Source organism: Nycticebus coucang, chromosome 5 (genome assembly GCF_027406575.1).
Source record: "Nycticebus coucang isolate mNycCou1 chromosome 5, mNycCou1.pri, whole genome shotgun sequence".
Taxonomy (NCBI): Eukaryota; Metazoa; Chordata; class Mammalia; order Primates; family Lorisidae; genus Nycticebus; species Nycticebus coucang.
In genome coordinates, this window is record NC_069784.1 from 97,205,440 (window position 1) to 97,225,541 (window position 20,102).

The window sequence follows — 20,102 nt, forward strand, 5'->3', positions numbered from 1 at the left end:
TCTAAATGTTAAATATTTAATACTATCCACGAAGTTTACCTTTTAGATTTTGTTTGCTTATGTTACCTTCTGCCCTGTGCGGTTCACAAAACCCAGTGTCATAGTGAGTTTACTTTCCTCTGCCACATTATGAAAGGGATCAAGCTGTGTGACCACTTCCCTAATTAATGTTCTAATTAATGTTGGACCCATAACCTTTATTTTATTATATCCTCTAGCTCCATGAAATGACCAGGAATTCTGCTGGTCTCTCAGCATTTAGTAAAAGAAATCCCTAACTTGACTGTCTCTCAAGATAAATATAAAAAATAAGTAAATGGCCTAAGGGAAAAAGAACCTACAGAATTTTCGCACTTCTCTGTGTCCTTATTTTCAGGATATTGGTTCCCTTACAACTGTCCCCTTTGGGACTTCTCTATTGCTTACTAATAATTGTGTTGTAGTGGTGATTGTTCTTTGTTTTCTCTATTTTTTGTAGCTATTCCAATGTTTCTCAGCAACAAGTATTTGGCCTCAGCAATTATTTATCATTACCCTGTAGAAAAGTTTAATGTCATTTTAAGTAAACTTTTTGTTAAAGCATATGATACACACAGAATTGCAAAAATATAACTAGATAGATCCATGAATTTTCAAAAGTGAACATACCCTTGTAATAAGAGCCTAGATGAGACATCAATCAACACACTTGTGTCTGCCCAAAATAACTCTCTATAACTACCTAAGGATACTTATCTTTCAACACCTTGGAGTTTTCTTTGTCCTTGATCTTTATATATAGGAAATCATCATGAACATTTTTTTTTTGTATGGTAGTCTTACTTTGGTTACTTTTTTCCTTCAGATTATCATGTTATTTTTGATCATGTTGAGGTCCACTATTTTGTTAGTGTGATGAATTGATTCATTGTCAAATTATCAATCCTCTATGAATGCTAGATAATACTTAGTTGCAACATGTAGACCTATGTATTATCTCGATTTTATTCCTAATATTGTTTTCAGAATTTTTGCACCTACGCTTATGAAGCCTATTTATTATATTCATGCTTAATGTAATTTTTCATATTTTTCAGTTTTATCTAAGTTTTACTATGCATATTCTATTTGAGTCACCTGTATTCTATTCATTTTAATCAATACTTTCTTGCCTTTTTGATTAATCAAGTATATTTATCATTGCATTTCCCTTTTATTAAAATTTTAACTTTTATATGTCATATGTGGAATGTTATATGAATAGTTATATGAATATTATATGCAATAGTATACATTATTTCACTTTTTAATTTTTCTGAGACAGGGGTTTTTTGGTTTTTATTTTTTTCTGACAAAATACTACATACACATTAGAATAGATAAAATAAAAAATACTGACATGCTACCTACTGCCGTGTAGAAAATGGAATTTTTATTTTATTTTATTTTTAATTATTTTTAATTTTTTTTATTGTGTGGGATTCATTGAGGGTACAAAGAATTAGGTTATACTGATTTCATTTGTTAGGTAAAGTCCCTCTTATAATTATGTCCTGCCTCCAAAAGGTGTGTCATACCCCCTAACCTCCCAACCTCCTCCCTCCTGCCTTCTCCCCACTTGCTCATTCCCCTACCTGCCCCCTTATATTAGGTCATCTATTGCCTTAATATTAGAATTCAGTACATTGGATTCTTGCTTTTCCATTCTTTTGGTGCTTTACTAAGAAGAATGTGTTCCACCTCCATCCAGGTTAATATAAAAGATGTAGAGTCTTCATCTCTTTTAATGGCTGAATAGTATTCCATGGTATATATCCGCCACAGCTTGCTAATCTATTCCTGAATTGGTGGGCATTTAAGCTGTTTCCACAATTTGGCGATTGTAAATTGAGCTGTGATAAACAGTTAAGTGCAAATGTCCATATGATAAAATGATTTTTTTTTTCCTTTTGGATAGATGCCCAGTAATGGGATTGCAGAATCAAATTGGAGGTCTAGTTCAAGTTCTTTGAGGGTTCTCCATACTTCCTTCCAAAGGAAGGAAGGAAGGTTGTAGTTTTTTGCCATCCTACCAGCTGTGTAAAAGTGTTCCCTTCTCTCCACAACCATGCCAGCATCTGCAGTTTTGAGTCTTTGTGATGTGGGCCATTCTCACTGGAGTTAGGTGATATCTCAGGGTGGTTTTGATTCGAATTTCTCCGATAATTAGGAATGAGGAGCATTTGTTCATATGTTTTGTTAGCCATTCATCTGTCTTCTTTAGAGAACGTGCTATTCATTTCTCTTGCCCAGTGATATATGGGATTGTTGGCTCTTTTTTTGCTGATTAATTTGAGTGCTCTGTAGATCCTAGTTACCAAGCTTTTGTCTGATTCATAATACGTAGTTGTCTTTTCCCTTTCTGAAGGTTGTCTTTTTGCTTTGGTTGTTGTCACCTTAGTTGTAAAGAGGCTTTTCAGTTTAATTAAGTCCCATTTGTTTATTTTTGTTGTTGTTGCAGTTGTTGTGGAAGTCTTTTTCATAAAATCTATACCCAGGCCATTATCTTCAAGTATTTTCACCACAGTGTCTTTGAGAATTTTTATTGTTTCATGCCTTAGATTTAAATCTTTTATCCATCTTTAATCAATTTTTATGAGTGCAGAGAGGTGTGGGTCCAGTTTTAGTCTTTTATATGTGGTTATCCAGTTCTCCCAGCACCATTTATTGAACAGGGATTCTTTTTGTTGTTTGGTTTATCAAAGATCAGGTGGCTGTACGATATTAGTTTTATCTCATGTTTACTATTCAGTTCCAAATGTCTATGTCTCTATTTTTGTACCAAATCCCGTGCTGTTTTGATCACTATGGTCTTGTAGTACAGACTAAAGACTGGTAGTTTTTCTGGTTCCATACAAAACGAAGAATTGTTTTTTCTAAATCTTGAAAGTATGATCTTGGTATTTTAAGGAGGATTATATTGAATCTGCAGTTTTTTTGTTTTTGATTCTGAGTCTTGCTCTGTCATCTAGGTTATTGTGCCATGGTCTCAGCCTAGCTCACAGCAACCTCAAAGTCCCAGGTGTGAGTAATTCTCCTGTCTCAGCCTCCCAAGTAACTGGGACTACAGGCTCCCGCCACAATGCCTGGCTAATTTTCCTATTTTTAGTAGAGATGGGGTCTCACTTTTGCTCATGTTGGTCTTGATCCCCCAAACTGAAGGTATCTTCCCATCTCAGACTTCTAGAGTGTTAGGATTACAGTGTGAGCCACCATGCCCGGCCTAGATAAGATGTTAACACACTTGTGCTTATTCACTATTTCACTATTTTTTAATGTTTACCATAGGTTTAAAGTGTGTATTTTTGTGGTTTATTATGATTTAATAAAATGAACATTTTTTTTGTTTTTGAAACAAGGCCTCACTCTATCACCCAGGCTAGAGTGTAGTGTGTGATCATAGCTCACTGAGGCCTTGAACTTCCAAGCTTGAGGAATCCTCCTACTTCAGCCTGCGAAGTAGCCGAAATTATCGATGTGCACCATCATGCTAGGCTAATTTTTTAAAGATGTTTTTTCACCATGTTGTCCAGGCTGGTCTCAAACTCCTGACTTCATGGGATCCTCCTTTCTCAATCTCTCAAAGTGCTGGGATGACAGGCATGAGCCATCAGCACCCAGCCTTGTCTGGTTTTTGGATGGAGCATTGGTCTATAAACTGCTTCGTGATATTAACAGTGGACATCTACTCTCACTTTTTTAAGGGAATTATGATGGGTATAAAATTATATATTCAAGACATTTTCTTTAAATGCTAAAGATAGCAATTTATTATCTTTAGGACTTTGTTTTTTTTCTGTTGAAAATCAGTTCTAATTCTAATTTTTACTTGCTATATCTGAAAATAATCTTTCTTTATTTCTCTGCCTCTTTTTAAAGAAACTTCCCAAAAAAGAAATCAAATAATTTCTGCTTGTATAAATGGCCACAATTATGGGCACACAGTCACATCAATCTGTAAATAGGCTAAGCTATAAAAACAGTAGTTTCTTAGCTAATTTCCTTACATAACTTTTCTTACTGTACATGGTAAGAATGGATATTTGATATATAAATGTTTGGTTTTTATTCAAAATATAATCATGAATATGAATAAATGAATGCTTATAAAAATAATAGAAGAGGAAAATGAATCAAATGGATTAAAAATATTTTGAGGTGACTACATATACACTATATGTTTATATAAAAAGTTGTTAAATGAATTATATTAAAAGTCAAATCTCACATTAATTGATTTTTCAACAAAGCAGTAATCTATAACATCAATGCATCTGTAGCATTCTATATATATATACACACATATATGTTCAACTTATCACTATTTCAGGAAAAATGAAGGAGAAGAGTTATGAGAAACTTACATTTTTTCTGTATCTGTATCAGCATTGTAACAGCAGGTGGTACTGAGATATCATGGCAGGTTTTATCTATGACTATGCTTTTCAAAATATCTGTGTTACAGGATCATTTAAAAAAAATCACCCATCATCTTAACCAATATTTTCTAAGAAAAAAGTAAACCACTAAGAAGTTAATGACAAAGAAACAAAAGATATAATCCTATTTTTACTATTAAATTCAACAGACATAAAATTATTTTGCTGAATTGCCATAGAAATTTCTAAATATTTACTCTGTATTTTTATTCTTGCCTCGTCCAGAACTGCTAATAAATATTTTGTTGCACAAACTGCTCTAGAGTATGCAAACAATAAAATAGAAAAGGGTGCATTACACTTAGGCTATTATTTTTATATGAATATTAAAAACAAGTTTATAGTAGTACTTTATAGTATTGTTATTGGTTTTAGAGCTTGAACAACTAAATGTTTGAAGCTTACTAATATTGATAAAGATTCAAATTATTATTTTGAAGAACAAAAATCTGAGTCTAGTATGTAACTTGGTAAGTTTCAAATGCCTTTGATCATTCAAGATTGATATTTCATGTAGACATTTATGTCTCAAATATCCCCAGTATCTTGGAAACTGAGATGATATGGAATTTTATTTCTTCAACTGGTATTTTATAAATAGTACATTTTTAAGTCCTTGTGTGTCTGAAAACATCATTGTATATTTCTACTGCTTGATTGTTACCTCCTTTTATCAAAAGTTGGGTTAAAATTGTGTTCTCAAGCTCTGCTCATTTTCTTGTAGAATTCAGTGTGGTCCTTCCAATACCAAATTTATACTAGCTCTTGTAAGCATAATTTTTTCATTTTCTATTTATGGACAATTTTGAGAATTTTTATTTTCCCTGACTTTTCTAAAATTGTTTAAAAATATGTACAGTTACTGTTTATCATACTTTATGCCACTCCGTGATTCAAGAACACTTAGAATATAAGAATTCATATGCCTATAGTTTGGGGAAATGTTCTCTGCATTATTTCTTTGATTAATTTTCTCATAAGCTATTGGTGAACTTCTTTTAAATAAATAGTGGAAATGATAAATTATATTCCTTGTATGTCAATTTTTGCCCATCCTCTCCCCTTTTTTGAGATAGAAGTTGACTTCTTGCCTTAGTCTTTTGATTCTATAATTGACTATTCTTCAGTGTTCAGTGAGCAATTTAACTCTTACATTGTTTTTATTTATATCTCAAAAATAAGGTGTTCTATTTAAAAAATATCCATTTAATTATATTTTAATGTATTCACATTTTTCTGAATTTTTCTATCAGGATAATGACTCTATTTGTTCTAATAGTGGAGGTTAATTCCTCTTACAAAATTTGTTGCCTCACTATTTTAGTATTTTGCTCATCTTTTATTTGAGATAATCTATTTTTCTTGGCTTTTTAAATTGTTTTATAATTATTAGCTATTTTAATAAATTACAACCAACCATCTTGCCTCTTTAATTTGTTGATAGGTATTTCCCTTAGGTATAAATGAATTGGGGGACTAAGAGTATATACTAATCTAAGTGTTGTCAATGTAATACTAAATTAATCATACTGGCAAAGAATTATTTATTCTCATTAGCAATACTAAGATTAAATACTATATACCTTACTTTAAAATTCACTCTCTTTCTTCTGAAAATTCACTCTCTTTCTTCTGGAATGCTCACTTATGGCCTTTATGTTAAGTTCTCTTTAATCATTTCAGTTGTCTCAAGCTTGTCTTCTAATAGATTCTTCAAAAAATACTCTAAGAACAGCATATCCCACACGCATTCATCTTAATAATCCTTTGTGGCTTTTACTGTTGAAAATCTCTTGGACATAATATTCTTAGGTCATACTTTCTTTCTTTGAATGTCTTATATATTTTACTCTTATACATTTTATCTCCTTCTGACCTAAATAATTATAGTTGCAAAGTTTAATGAAGATTTCCTGCTCCATATTCAGTCCTTTCACTTGATATTTTTGCTTTCTTAACTCCTTTGTTTCTTTAGCTTTCAAACTCCTATTAATGTTTATGAGAGTATGTTACAGTGTACATAAATCCAGTGTTGATGCTATCAAGAAAAAAAAGTCCTTCTCATAAGTCATTTTAATTATTTTTGCTTAATCAAGAATGTTTCCTGGAATTAAAGATTATGGTAACTTTTCCTTCAATCTTACTTTGCTTTTCTTCCTAAAGGCTTCTCTTAAGCATATAATGGGGCCAGGTGCGGTGGCTCATGCCTGTAATCCTAGCACTCTGGGAGGCTGAGGCAGGTGGATTGCCTGAGCTCACTGATTCAAGATCAGCCTGATCAAGAGTGAAACCCTGTCTCTAAAAAACAGCTGGGTGTTGTGGTGGGCACCTGTGGCTATTTGGGCGACTGAAGCAAGAGAATCACTTTAGCCCAAGAGTTTGAGGTTGTTGTGAGCTATGATGCCATGGCACTCTACCAAGGGTGATAAAGAAAGACTCTGTCTAAAAAAAAAAAAAAAAAAAAGCATGAAATGGATCTCTTGGCCTATTTTTAAATGCCTCAATTTCCTTTGTATGCATCTATTTGAGAAGTTGTTCTTATTTATTTTTTAAATTGTTATTAAAGTATTATAATAACAGAAGAACAAACATATTATGAATGCTAAGTTAGATAATTGTCATAAACTGAACATAGCCACGTACTAATGCACCGATCAGAAAATAGAACACTAGCAACAGCATAAAAGCCCTTTCCTGTCCCTTTTCAAAAAGTCTCTCCTGCACAAAAAAGTTAATGTTATTGTGAGTTTTAGTAACTTACCTTAATTGTTTTTCTCTTTTAATGTCTACATGGACACTGTGTTCATTTTCCTTTTGTACATATTTCGAAAATGTAAGATTTCAAATTATATCTTTGTATGTCAACACGTTCATTGTATTTTTAGTATTTGTATTTTTAACAAAACTTTGCTTTTGGGGGTATGCTACTTGTGGGTTTTTTTTTGCAACTTGAAGTTTTATTCTTGTTGCTTTTATTGTTGTTGTTGAGACAGAGTCCCACCCTATGCCCTGAGCAGAGTGCAATGGCATCATAGCTCACTGCAACCTCAGACTTGGGCTGTGGGCATCCTGCTGCCTCAGCCTCCTGAAGCCCCTGGGAGCACAGGTGCTTGCTGTGGTGCCCGGCTGGGTTTTTATTTTTTTCATGAGTAGGGGTCTCACTCTTGCTCAGAAAATTTTGAAATGCATTATGAAAATACCTCTGACTATATGTTTTTACAGAAACTGCAAAATCAACTGATGAAATGTGTATCACTTATACTAACCATTTCAAATTATAATGAACATGGAATTTTTTCCTAGTATTAACCAAAATTCACGTTTATTCTATCAATGTTTCTTATAACATAGAACTTTTTGTATGATTGAGTGTGAAATCTGAATTTGAATTAAATATGATCCTTCTTGTTGTAGTTAACTATGAAATTTGTTATTGGAAGATGTAATAATGATGCCTTATTATTAGCATAATTGATTGGATAAAATATCTATTTATAACATGTAAAAGAAAACTTGTACATCCTCAGCACCAAACAGCAATTACTATAAAACTTGAGGGAAAAAGTTTTCTTTTCAATTTCTTTTTAGTAAGATTTATTCAATACTTTTGCCTGGCATTCTGAGTTACAGTATGGAAAAACATTTTTAAACTATAAATATGTATACAAATATTAAATATTTGAAGACACTTAAACTATAGCGGATAAAAAATTGATTTTACCCATATAAACTAAATCAATTTAGCTAATGTACATTGCTATGTAACAGTTTTCCTTTTTGGAAAATTGTATTTCCAAGTATAATTTCCCAGTATATTAAACATTCAAGACAAATTAGCATCTGTTGAAGAGCTGTCCAGTATAAATTCTGCTGTCTTTCTTTGCTGCCTAGTAAGAACTAAAAGCCTAGGTATTTAAATGAAAATGCATATTCATTTATCAAATATTTTGGGGTAGTTTCCTCATGACAAATACTATATTATAAACTAAATCATAATGAAGACAGGATAACCTGAATTTTAGTTTCGGCGTGATAAAATGGGCATGGTAGAAACAGTAGTGATCATACTACTCTGGGCATTTTCTTGGGCTAGGATTCTTAATAATTTAATTTCTGCAATTATCTATAATGAAAAGTTTATTATATGTATTTTATAGATGAAACAACTGATGCTATGATAGGTTTTTGGCCAAGCCGGTGTTAAACATACAGTAAGTATAGAGGCTGATGTTGAAATCTGTGCTTTCCTTGCCTTAATGCTCAATTTCTTTCTATTACGTTCTATGTGGGTTGTCAGATAAATCTTAACATAACTTATGTGACAGTGTCATGTTAAGTATAAAATTAATCAGCAATTCACAGTTAGTTTTATAAAGTTTAAAGGTTAATTTATATCCTTTTAAATAAGAGCCATCATGTATGGGGGCTCAGAGAAAATGTTAGTCTGTATTTGTATTTTCACAAAATTAACATGGCTAAGAAGTCCTAGCAAATCTTTTTAGTGGTTATGTTACATCTATTACTCAATAGCTTCATGATTTTATTTTTAGACCTGCATTTCCATTCTGTATTAAAATGTACTAGTGTATTTTAAAAGAAGATTTATCTTTTTTCTATTTCTATATATACAACAGCAATTTAATAAGCACATCTATACAATATTCAACTGTCTTTTTTAATTTCAAAATATTATGGAGTACAAATGTATCTGATTCCATGGTATCGATTTTGTTATGCTTGAGTCAGGGTTATAAGTATGCCATCACCCAGACAGTGTGCTTTGTACCCATTAAATGGGTTTTGTCCATCCAACTATATTTCTAAGGGCAATGTTAGGACTTAAATTATGAGAATCATTTGTTAGACTAAAGTGAATTTACTTCAGATTCCAATTATTTCTAGTGGTCGGTAAATCTTTCAATTTACCTTAAGGGAACAAGAAACTTCTTCAGAGTTTTTCTAAAGGAATATTATGCTCTTAATGGGAAACATTAATCTAGATGAGATCCTGCAAAATCATGATGTGCTGTTGTTACAGAAAGTGATTCTGTTGGAGACATATATTTTTCTAAAGTATCTTTGGTATATCTTTTTATGTCCCTTAGTATAAAAAGCGTTCCTAAGAAATTAGACTTGCTAGGCTGTGACAAATAAATGATGATTTGAAATCTAAGACTTGACCTAAATCAAATTTAAAAGAAAAAAAAATACTTGCAAATTAAGATTTCATCTTACAGTTTAAAGCTGGGTCATATTAGAGTGTCCAAATATTTGGACTCTTCTTGTTCTAATATCAGAGTGAAAACTATGAATTAGGAAGAGACATAGAGACACTACTATCTTATTAATAACACATTTATGTGGTAGAATTATTTCTCAGATAAATTTATTTCTTGTAATTAAAGAATACATTATAAAAGAAAAAGGATATAACTATGTTTCTTAAAAGTAACGTTTTGATGCCATTTAAAGAAAAAGCAATCACATATCCTGAGCTATTTATATTATTTTATTATAATGTTTCTGAAATTTGTACAAATATGAACTATATATTCTTACAGCTATAAACTATAAAACCAAAGGCAAATTTATAAGTTAAATAAAAAGGAAAACTGAAAGTCAGTGACATTCTAATCAAAAGGATTAATTTGATTAAGAAATGACGTTTTGCAGAAACTGAATTGTTGCTCACAGTGTGACCTATGTACCAATACTGCTGCTCATTGTGAGTTTGACACATAAACTCACAATGAGTTTGTGATAAGTAAGTTATTCTGATATTTTCACTTAGTTGAAATATGGCAAGTTATTTACTCATACATAATGTTCACCTATGGTTTGGTCTTCACATCAGTAATGAATACTGTTTATACATTGCCCTGATTTTGTTCCTATTATTTTGCTACAATTAAAGTTATATCATTGGCACCAAGAAAAATATAAACAAGAACATAGTAGTAAGTACTGAAACTAAATAGCAGGTAATCACTATCATCCAAGTAGTCATTTTTTAAATTATTATAATTAATTTTAATTGACAAATAATAGTTGTGTATGTTAATAGGGTAGACTGTGATGTTCTGATCTATGTATACATTATAGAAGTGGTTACTTAAGCTTATTAATATATGCATCAACTTGTCAACTTATACTATTTTTATAGTGAGGATGTTAAAATTAAAAACCATTTTCAGATGTGATTGAAATATTATAATAGTCATTGTTATGATTAAAAAATAAAGAAATACTAATCTTGATTGATGGGCATGAAGGGGTAGAGATGTCATGTTGATCAATGGATCTGCCTAAAGAGCTAGTACATTCAGAATGAAATTAAGAGATATCTATTTCCGTCTTCCACCAAGAGACTTTGAATTGATTAATTACTTTATCAAAAAATCAGGCTACAAAAATAAGTGTACAATATACAATAACAATCAAATCAAAGACTCAATAACTTTCATAATAGTTGCAAAGAAAATAAAATATCTATGAATATAGGCAGTGAAATATTTCCTCAAAGAGAACTGCAAGTCACTGTGGAAGAAAATGGCAGATGATGTAAACAAATGGAAAAACATGATCATGGATTGGCAGGATCAACATTGTTAAAATGTTAAAATGTCCTTATTATTCAAAGTCTTAGAGTTATTTACAAATTCAGTACAATCCCTATCAAAATATCAATGCCATATGTTGCAGATGTAGAAAAAATAATTCTATGTCTCATCTAGAACCAGAAAATAGCCCCCAAATTCAATACAATCTTAAGAAAAAAGAACAAATCTGGAGGCATAACTTTATTAGATTTTAAATTATACTGCAAAGCTATAGAAAAACCAAACAGCATAGTATTGGCACAAAAAGAGAGACATGCCCAATGAAACAGTACAGAAACCAAGATATGAAACTATCCAAATATTTGTCATCTGCTCTTTAACAAAGTCGATATCAATATACACTACAGAGAAGAATCCCTTTTCTTAAGTGGTGCTAGGGGATAGCCACATGTAGAAGATTGAAATGGAATCCATATCTCACTAAAAATAATTCAAGGTGGATTACGGACTTAAATTCAGGACATGAAAACCTAAGTATTACAGAAGAGAAGGTTGGAAAAACTGTTCTAGGTATTTCTGAGGCAAGAGTCTATGAAGAAGAATCCAAAGGCAATCATAGCAAAAACAAAATAAATAAATGGGACTTTGTTAAATTAAAGAGCTTCTGCACAGCCAAAGAAATAATCAATAGAGCAAACAGACAACCTGTTAAATACAAGAAAATATTTTCATGCTATAGATCATATAAATGGCTCAGAACCAGAATCTACAAAGAACTCAAGCAATTCTTTCTTCAAAAAAACATAGATTAATGAGGCAACAAATATATGAAAAAAATCTCAATATCACTAATTATCAGAGAAGTGAACATCAAAACCATAATGAGATATTTAATCCCAGTGAGAATTCTTTGTACCAAAAATCTCCAAAAAACAGATGGTGTAGATGCAGAGAGAAAGTGACACTTACACACTGTTGGTGGGAATGCAACACAGTACAGCCTCTATGGAAAATAGTTATGAGCTTTCCTCAAAGAACTAAAAGTAAGCTTACCACTTGATCCATCAATCCTACTATTGCACATTTACTCAAAGGAAAAGTCATTTTGTCAAAATGTCTTTTGCATTCAAATGTTTATTGCAGCACAATTCACAGTTGCAAAGATAGAGAATCAACCCTAGTCCCCATCAATTTATGAGTGGATTAATGCAATATGCTATATTTATATCATAGAGTACTTATTCACGCATTAACAAAATGCATTAATGCCTTTTATAACAATCTGGATGGAACTGGAGGCCATTCTCCTAGGGAAATGTTGCAAGAATGGAAAAACAATCGCCACATGTACTCACGATTAACTTGTAACTGACCTGACCAATCAGCACCCATTGGCACAGATGCATGTAACTCTCAATGGAAATCAGGCAGGCGGGTGGGAGAATAAAAGGATGGATGGAATCATACCTAACAGGTACAAATGTACACTATCTGGGTGATGGGCATGCTTGTAACTTTGACCCAAGCAGTACAAAAGCAAGTCCTGTAACCAAAACATTTGCACCCCATAATATTTTGAAATTAAAAATAAAAAGAATGAACATTAGGCAATACTAGACTTTTCAACTACAACAATAGAGGGAAGAACTACAATCTAACAGTTGAGAAAAAATCATTGTCAACCGACCTTTCAATTCTCAAAAATACTACCTTTCAAGAAAAATTATCAATTAAATGGCCACCAGCAAAGGGCTCTACTAACATAATTCTCTAGGATATTTTTCAAAAAGAAGAGTAGACCCAGAATAAATGTCTTTGTTACCAGAGTTAAGAATGATCAGGAGATCAACTGACAAATGACTATGCAAGCAACTCTTCACTTGATCTTCATCTGTGGTAGTCCTACCATGCTAAATTTGTTGTTTTCCTCCAGACAGACCTGCTTCTGCCTCTGCCTGTCTCAAAGGTAGCTACCAACAGGAAACAGGTCCAGTTCCCTTTCTGCCTATCACAAAGTCTCAAAGCTGCAGATGCTGGCGTGGATGTGGAGAGAAGGGAATGCTTTTACACTGCTGGTGGGACTGCAAACTAAGATGACTTTTTTGGAAGGAAATATGGAGAATCTTCAAAGAACTCAAAATAGACCTCTCATTTGATCCTGCAATCCCATTACTGGGCATCTATCTAGAAGAAAAAAACAATCATTTTATCATAGGACATTTGCACTAGACTGTTTATTGAACCTCAATTTACAATCGCTAAAATGTGGAAGCAACCTAAATGCCCACCAACTCAGGAATGGATTAATAAGCTGTAGTATATGTATACTGTGGAATATTACTCAGCCATTTAAAAAGATGGAGACTTTACATCTTTTCTATTAACCTGGATGGAGGTGGAACACATTTTTCTTAATTAAGCATCACAAGAATGGAGAGCAAGAATCCAATGTACTCATTCTAATATGAAGACAGTGATGACCTAATATATGGTGGGAGGTGAGAGAATGCAGGAGCAGGGAAAGGGGAGGGGCGGGGGGTGAGGATTCCTGGTGTATGACACATCTCTTGGGAGCAGGACACAATTATAAGATGGACTTATCTAACAAATGTGATCAGTGTAACCTAATTCTTTATACCCTCAATGAATCCCAAACAATAAAAACAAACAAAAAACAAGAACAATAGCAAAAAGTTTCTGCCTCTATGCAGACATCTGGTCTTGATGTGGGCGAAGGCTAAATCACATCAGATGACAGCTATGCCCATGGCACCCACTCTTAGTGAATCACACTTCCCATTTGCCTGTTGCTCCTGACTTCCAACTCTGTTGGAAGCAGTTATACGTCCCAACGTGTGTGTTGATTTAGTTTTTCTTTGATTATGTCTGTATGCATTTGGAAGGAAGGTTTATGTCTAGGTGAGGTGGGGTGTGATCCATTGCTGTGGTTACCTGAAGGTCTTCCTCTACCCCCTGTGAATGCTGGAAGTATTATATTCTGCCTGTATCTGTGCTAAGAGGGTGCCCAGAGCATTTAATTACCAGTTGTCCTCCGCCTCCCTGCCCCATGGATTACAAATGAAGCTTTTGTAGCTATGAAGAAAAACACAGTATCTCTGAAGTGAAGAAGATTTGAATTATTTTATTTTATGGAACCAGGTGAATTTTCATCCTTCTTATATTTAAATATTATGGAAAACTTTGCAAACCTAAAAACCTTGGAAATGACAATGTGTAGCAAAAACAAAAACTATGACTAATATAATTGAGAATGTCATGAAGAAATACAGAGGTTTGTCTTAATAACAATTATCAAGTACTGTTAATTACGCCTTTTATTGTTTTTTTTTTATTTCTTCGTTTGAACGCCATTGTGCATTTATTACGAGAGTGCAGGAAAGCTTGTTTCTCTCCATCTATTCCATTAACTTTGATTTGTTGCTTCCTAGTTATTAGATAAGAAAGCCGGCTGAGTATCACGTGTGTCTGCGTCTCATGTTTTTCCGTCTTGCAGTGCTGCCTTAAAGATTTTGAACTTTATAAGCTTTATGTGAAAAGATATGTTAAACATGTATATGTAGAAATACATGAAAAGAAAGTTTTGTTCATTCAAACACGTGCTTAAGTAATAATTAATAACATTCTTTCTCCATTTTTAGAATAACAAAAATTAATAAAACTGATCTTTTGCTTTTCCCATTTTTTAATTAAGTCATATACACATAGATCATAAATACATATACGCATATGTGGGGTACAATGTGTTGTTTTTTTTTTTATACAATCTGACATGGTTACATCAAACCAATCAACATAGCTTTCACCTCATTTACTTGATTATTGTGTTAAGACATTTATGTTCTACACTTGACAGATTTGACTTGTACCCTTGCAAAATGCTCCATAGGTGTGGTCCTGCCTTTTACCCTCCCTCTATCAAGCCTCCCCCTTTCCCTGTCTTCCCACTCCCTTTCTCTCCTTCATCCTGGGCTATAGTTGTGCTCTATTTTTCATAAGAAAATGTGAGTAAATATAAGTTGGTTTCATAGAAGTACTGAGTACATTGGATACTTTTTTCTTCCATTCTTGAGATACTTTACTCAGAATATGTTCTAGGTCATGTTTATATGGAGGGACCTGCTTTTCCCATTTGAAATAACTACTCCCATACAGAGCTCCAGGAAGCCTTCCTGTGTTGTATCCATAATATATTATTATGTAACAGTGGCTATGTTAAAATTCACCCCCCCCAAAAAAAAATCATAATCAGAAGTCCCTAAGTGAGTGTACCAGGATCTAATATATTCCGGGAACTTTATACTTTTTCTATTTTTTTTTTTTTTTGGTTAGGCCATTATTATATATTCTAGGATCACCAGCAACTAAGTGGTTTTTAATACTTTTACTTTACAAGATGCACTAATTTGAGTATGTTTATTTGAAGTTGTATTCTCTGGCATGGAGGTATGTTCCTAGTGTTAGCATACATTTATTTCTGAATGAGAATTGAAATGTGATAAATATAAATCATTGCTTTTTATGGGACAATCTTGTTTAGTCTGAAGTAACTACTAGGTACAGAAATTTCATCTACAGTTAAGTCAAAATTTGGTTCATATGAACTTGTCAACAGTCTATGTATGCTGGTCTGGCATGGTTTCTGAAATGATACTTATGTGAATGCTATAACATGAACCTTTCTGCCAAGCCCCTCATTTTCTATGAGTATTCACTAAGAAGCTTTAGTGAGGATTTGGCTTTACTTTTTATTTCTTTAAATAATAATATGAATCATATGAATCACTCTTCCATTTATAAGTTATAGAGTATATGAAGTACAAAAGCTCATTAAAACACATTTTTTTATTTTGGTTTATTTTGCAATTTGTGGTGATCAAGGAACATAAATTGTCTTTTTTTAAAAAAATAGATTTGATTTTTTTCAAATATGCTTAAGGTTTGCAGTAATAGTGAGCAGAAAAAGGACATTCCCATTTATCCCTGCCTTTCCTGTCCCTACTCATACACAACCACCCCAACTGTGAGCATTCACCAGCAGAGTGGTATGTGTGTTGTAAATGATGAACTTACACTGACACATCATAGTTGCCTAAAGCCCATATTTGCATCAACATCTACTTTTTAGCCTATGGCTTTGGACCAATATATAATGAATACTATTACAGATTATTTTCAATACACTAAAATCCTCTATGCATTCAAAGTTCTTTCACTTTAAAGTGAAGCCATCAAAAATATTTGTGCAGCTGGGTGTGGTGGCTCACACCTGTAATCCTAGTACTCTGGGAGGCTGAGGCAGTCTCAAAAACAAAAACAACAACAACAACAACAAAAAGAAAACATTGTGTTCCATCTGCTCCTTTCCCTAACTCCAAATCCCTAGAAAGCACTATTTCTACAGCTTCTTTTCCAGAATGTCAGCTAGTTGACATTCAACATGTAGCCTTTTCAAATTGCCTTCTTTCAATTAGTACTATGTACTAAGACTCCTTCATGCCTTTTCATGTCTTGATGACTCATTTCTTTTTACCAGTGAAAAAATAATATTCTATCATCCAGATGGATGACTTTTTTATCATTTCACCTACCAAGAAACCACTACACACCTGTTAGAATGCCTCAAATCTGAAACACTGATACCAAATGCTGATGAGGTTGCAAAGCAACAAGAATTCTCATTCACTGATAGAGTGAATGCAAAATGCAAAATGGTGCAGCCACTTTGGAAGACAACTTGGCAGGGATTTCCATGACTAAACACGCAGTTCTCATCTGTCCCACCAATCACTCTCCAAAGGAACTGAAAACTTATGCTTCCAATTTTTTAAATTTACCTTTTAATTTTTATTATTTTTCTGTGCTTACTTTGGCTATTACTTGCTCTCCTTCTCCTAGTTACCTAAAGTGGAAGCTTTGATTATTGATTTTAGATCTTTCCTCTTTTCTAACATATACATTTAATACTATAAATTTTCTTTTAAGCACAGCTTTTGATTTAGTGTGTGATTTTACTTTTGGAGGACTGTTCTTGGAAAATATGACCTTTATTCTGAAAATTTTATTTATAAACTTAACCCAGGCCTACATTTCAGCAATTACAGACTTGCATGTCTATATTTACAAGTTGATTTTTGCTATAATCAGTGGTAACCAATCATATTAAATGTTTTAAGACATGCCTAACCATGACCATCCAGGCTTATACTAGGACTTGCAAATTAAACAAAACCATATTCCAGAGGCTGCTCCCTGCACACACCCCTTCCATTACTAATTTTCCTATAGACATACCCTTTGGCTGGTGAGAACCAGATCAAAGAGGATTTCTGCTATGCTAAGAGTGATAGCGTCAACATGTACAAGGATAAATGTGTATTTGTTATAACTGGGCTTGTTTGATTTTTATGAAGTTTTAGAATAATCTTTTCTGGTATATTCTATCTTCACCTATTAAAGTGAAGTATATCACTTCAGTATATCTATACTGAATTTCACAAAACATCCCTGCATCTTCTTAAACTCATGCAAAACAAGAAGCTGAGGAGCAGTGTTATGGCTTTTCTCCGGAGCACATGTGCCAGATGTATGATCACATCAAGACATGTTCTAAAGGCAAATTGTTGACATAAATGTTTTTAGAATCACCTGTCAAGCTGTATAAATACTGTATCTTGGGTCCAGTTCCAGTTTAATAATGTGAAAATCCCTTTGGTGAGGACTTAGAAATCAGAGTTACATGTGAACTCGCTGCTAATTCTAAAATGCAGTTAGTTGAAAAGTACTTCATTATACGAATTATTATTATAAAATCAGTAGTCTGTTTAAAACTCAGGTGAAACCTGTTTAGTTTTTGAGAAACTTATGAAGATTATCAAAGGTGTGCACATATTTATGTGCAGCTTACCCACCAATCAATGGTACATGTCTCTCCCTTGCCCCCTGTATGGCCCCCAAACTTAATCCAATGTGAGAACTTTACTCTGCTTCTACAAATTATCTGGTTCACACGATGTTATGGACCTTGGAGGGATCTGACCCTGTAACCTTAAGAGATTTGGTGTGGAGTTAACACATTCATTTTTCCAGAGTAAATGGAAGTTAGGTGGAAGTATTGCTTATTGGTTCTGAGTGTTTTTGCTGAAGAGGAGAGGCAAATCTGGCAGAGATTGACAAATGCATTTTTATTTTCTAACTTATTAAATCATCCTAAGTGAACATGGAATCTTTATAGCAGAATTCACTACTATCAGTGCCCTACTTGCTTTGTATGCCTAAGAGTATTTCCTATCACAGCAAGTAATGTTCAGTGTCTATTTAAGATAACACTATAAAAATACAAAGAAAGCGGAGTTTTGCAAGCATAGCAAACCTTTCTCAGCACGAGGAACATAACTTTATTGGCAAGAGAGGTGACTAAGGAAACAATCAAAGAGGGTGTCAATTTTAATATGGAACTATATGAAAGAAAAATCCAAAATAAAGTAAAAAGGACATGATGCATGGATGAGGTTTTTTATCTCATTAAGAAATGTCTATTTTTTGTTCTTAGTGAATGAAATGATTTTTCTACTGGATCTATTTTGAATTATTGACTTTATTCATTATAGGTTTTCTTGTGCTTACTTTTCATCCTCAGTTAAGGTTTTAAGCCTCTGAAAACTCTTCTGAGCTTGATGGTTTGAGAACATTTTTACTAGGTATTTTTTTTTTTAACATTGAGACATTTCCTTTTTCCTACAACTTCTGGTCTAAAGCAAATGGGAATGGGCACACAAGAGAAATTACGATATGAGACTAATTATGTACCTGTGTATCTTGTGAAGCTGATACTCTTCACTGACCTAAAACCTAATGAACTCTTCTCCTGACTGAAACTTTCAATTACTCATTCATTGTTACATTGGTACTTAAACATTTCAGTTATTGCCATAGCTCATTAGAATGTAAATGACTATAAAAGATTGAATTAGAACATTCTGGGTCTGATTAAGTCAGGATTAGTTTAGACAGATTTTCTTGCAGATGTCCGTTTCTCCTCTGAGGCACTAACAATGTAGATCAGATCAAAGCAATTCTATTATACACAAAATCTTCATGTGGGTTTTTAGCAGTACTAAATGTGCACATACATGGATTCCTAACATGGTCAATTTTGCCAGTTTCTTCTGCTCAACAAGAGATCCAGAGTGTGTATGAATAATGCTCTAGGAAGAAAGGCTTGTTAATGTCCCACCGTGGTTTCATTGTTTCTAACATTTCTTGTCCCATTTGTTTCCCAGAATAAACCAGCCATGCTGTTGTTTACTACACTGAGATTGTAGGACAGTATTATGGGAACTTAATGAATTGGTCAATCTCTTTCAGACAAGTAGCCTAAGACAAATTAACTTTTCAAGAAACCCCCCAAGATTTAATCCCAAAATAGTGTTGTTCATAAATATATATTTTCACAGAAGCCCAGAGCATTTAACATATTTTATAATTATTCATTATAAAACTGATTCTCATGTGATTTTATATACTTTAACTTTCATAATAAATTATATCAAAACCTTAAAAATTATTAATCTTCCTCAAGATTCTTTTTTTTTTTTTTTTTTTTTGCAGTTTTTGCCCAGAGCCGAATTTGAACTGCCACCTCTGGTATACAGGGCTGGCACCCTACTCCTTTGAGCCACAGGTGCCACCCTTCCTCAAGATTCTTATGATTACATAAAAACGACATGGCTCTTTGCCCTGGTTATTTTACCAACTTCCCTACTTCCTTTAATTGAGGCTATGAGATCATTTGTTTCTGTCCTATAAAATGCATTCTGAGGCCATTCTCTTATACTGAAAATGGCTTATAGGGAAAAAAAATGGTGAAGGTAGCAGGGGCAGTGATATATATTTTAATTATCTCTACTTTCAGGAAAGAAGAATAACATAGGTTAAAAAAAAAAACTCCTAGATAATGTAAAAGTGTTTATATAAGTGTCAACCTTACTCCATTGGTAATTTTTATAATAACAGATGTGAAAATTAAGTTGTAGGTTTTGTTCATTTTCTTTTCTCTCTTTTCCAG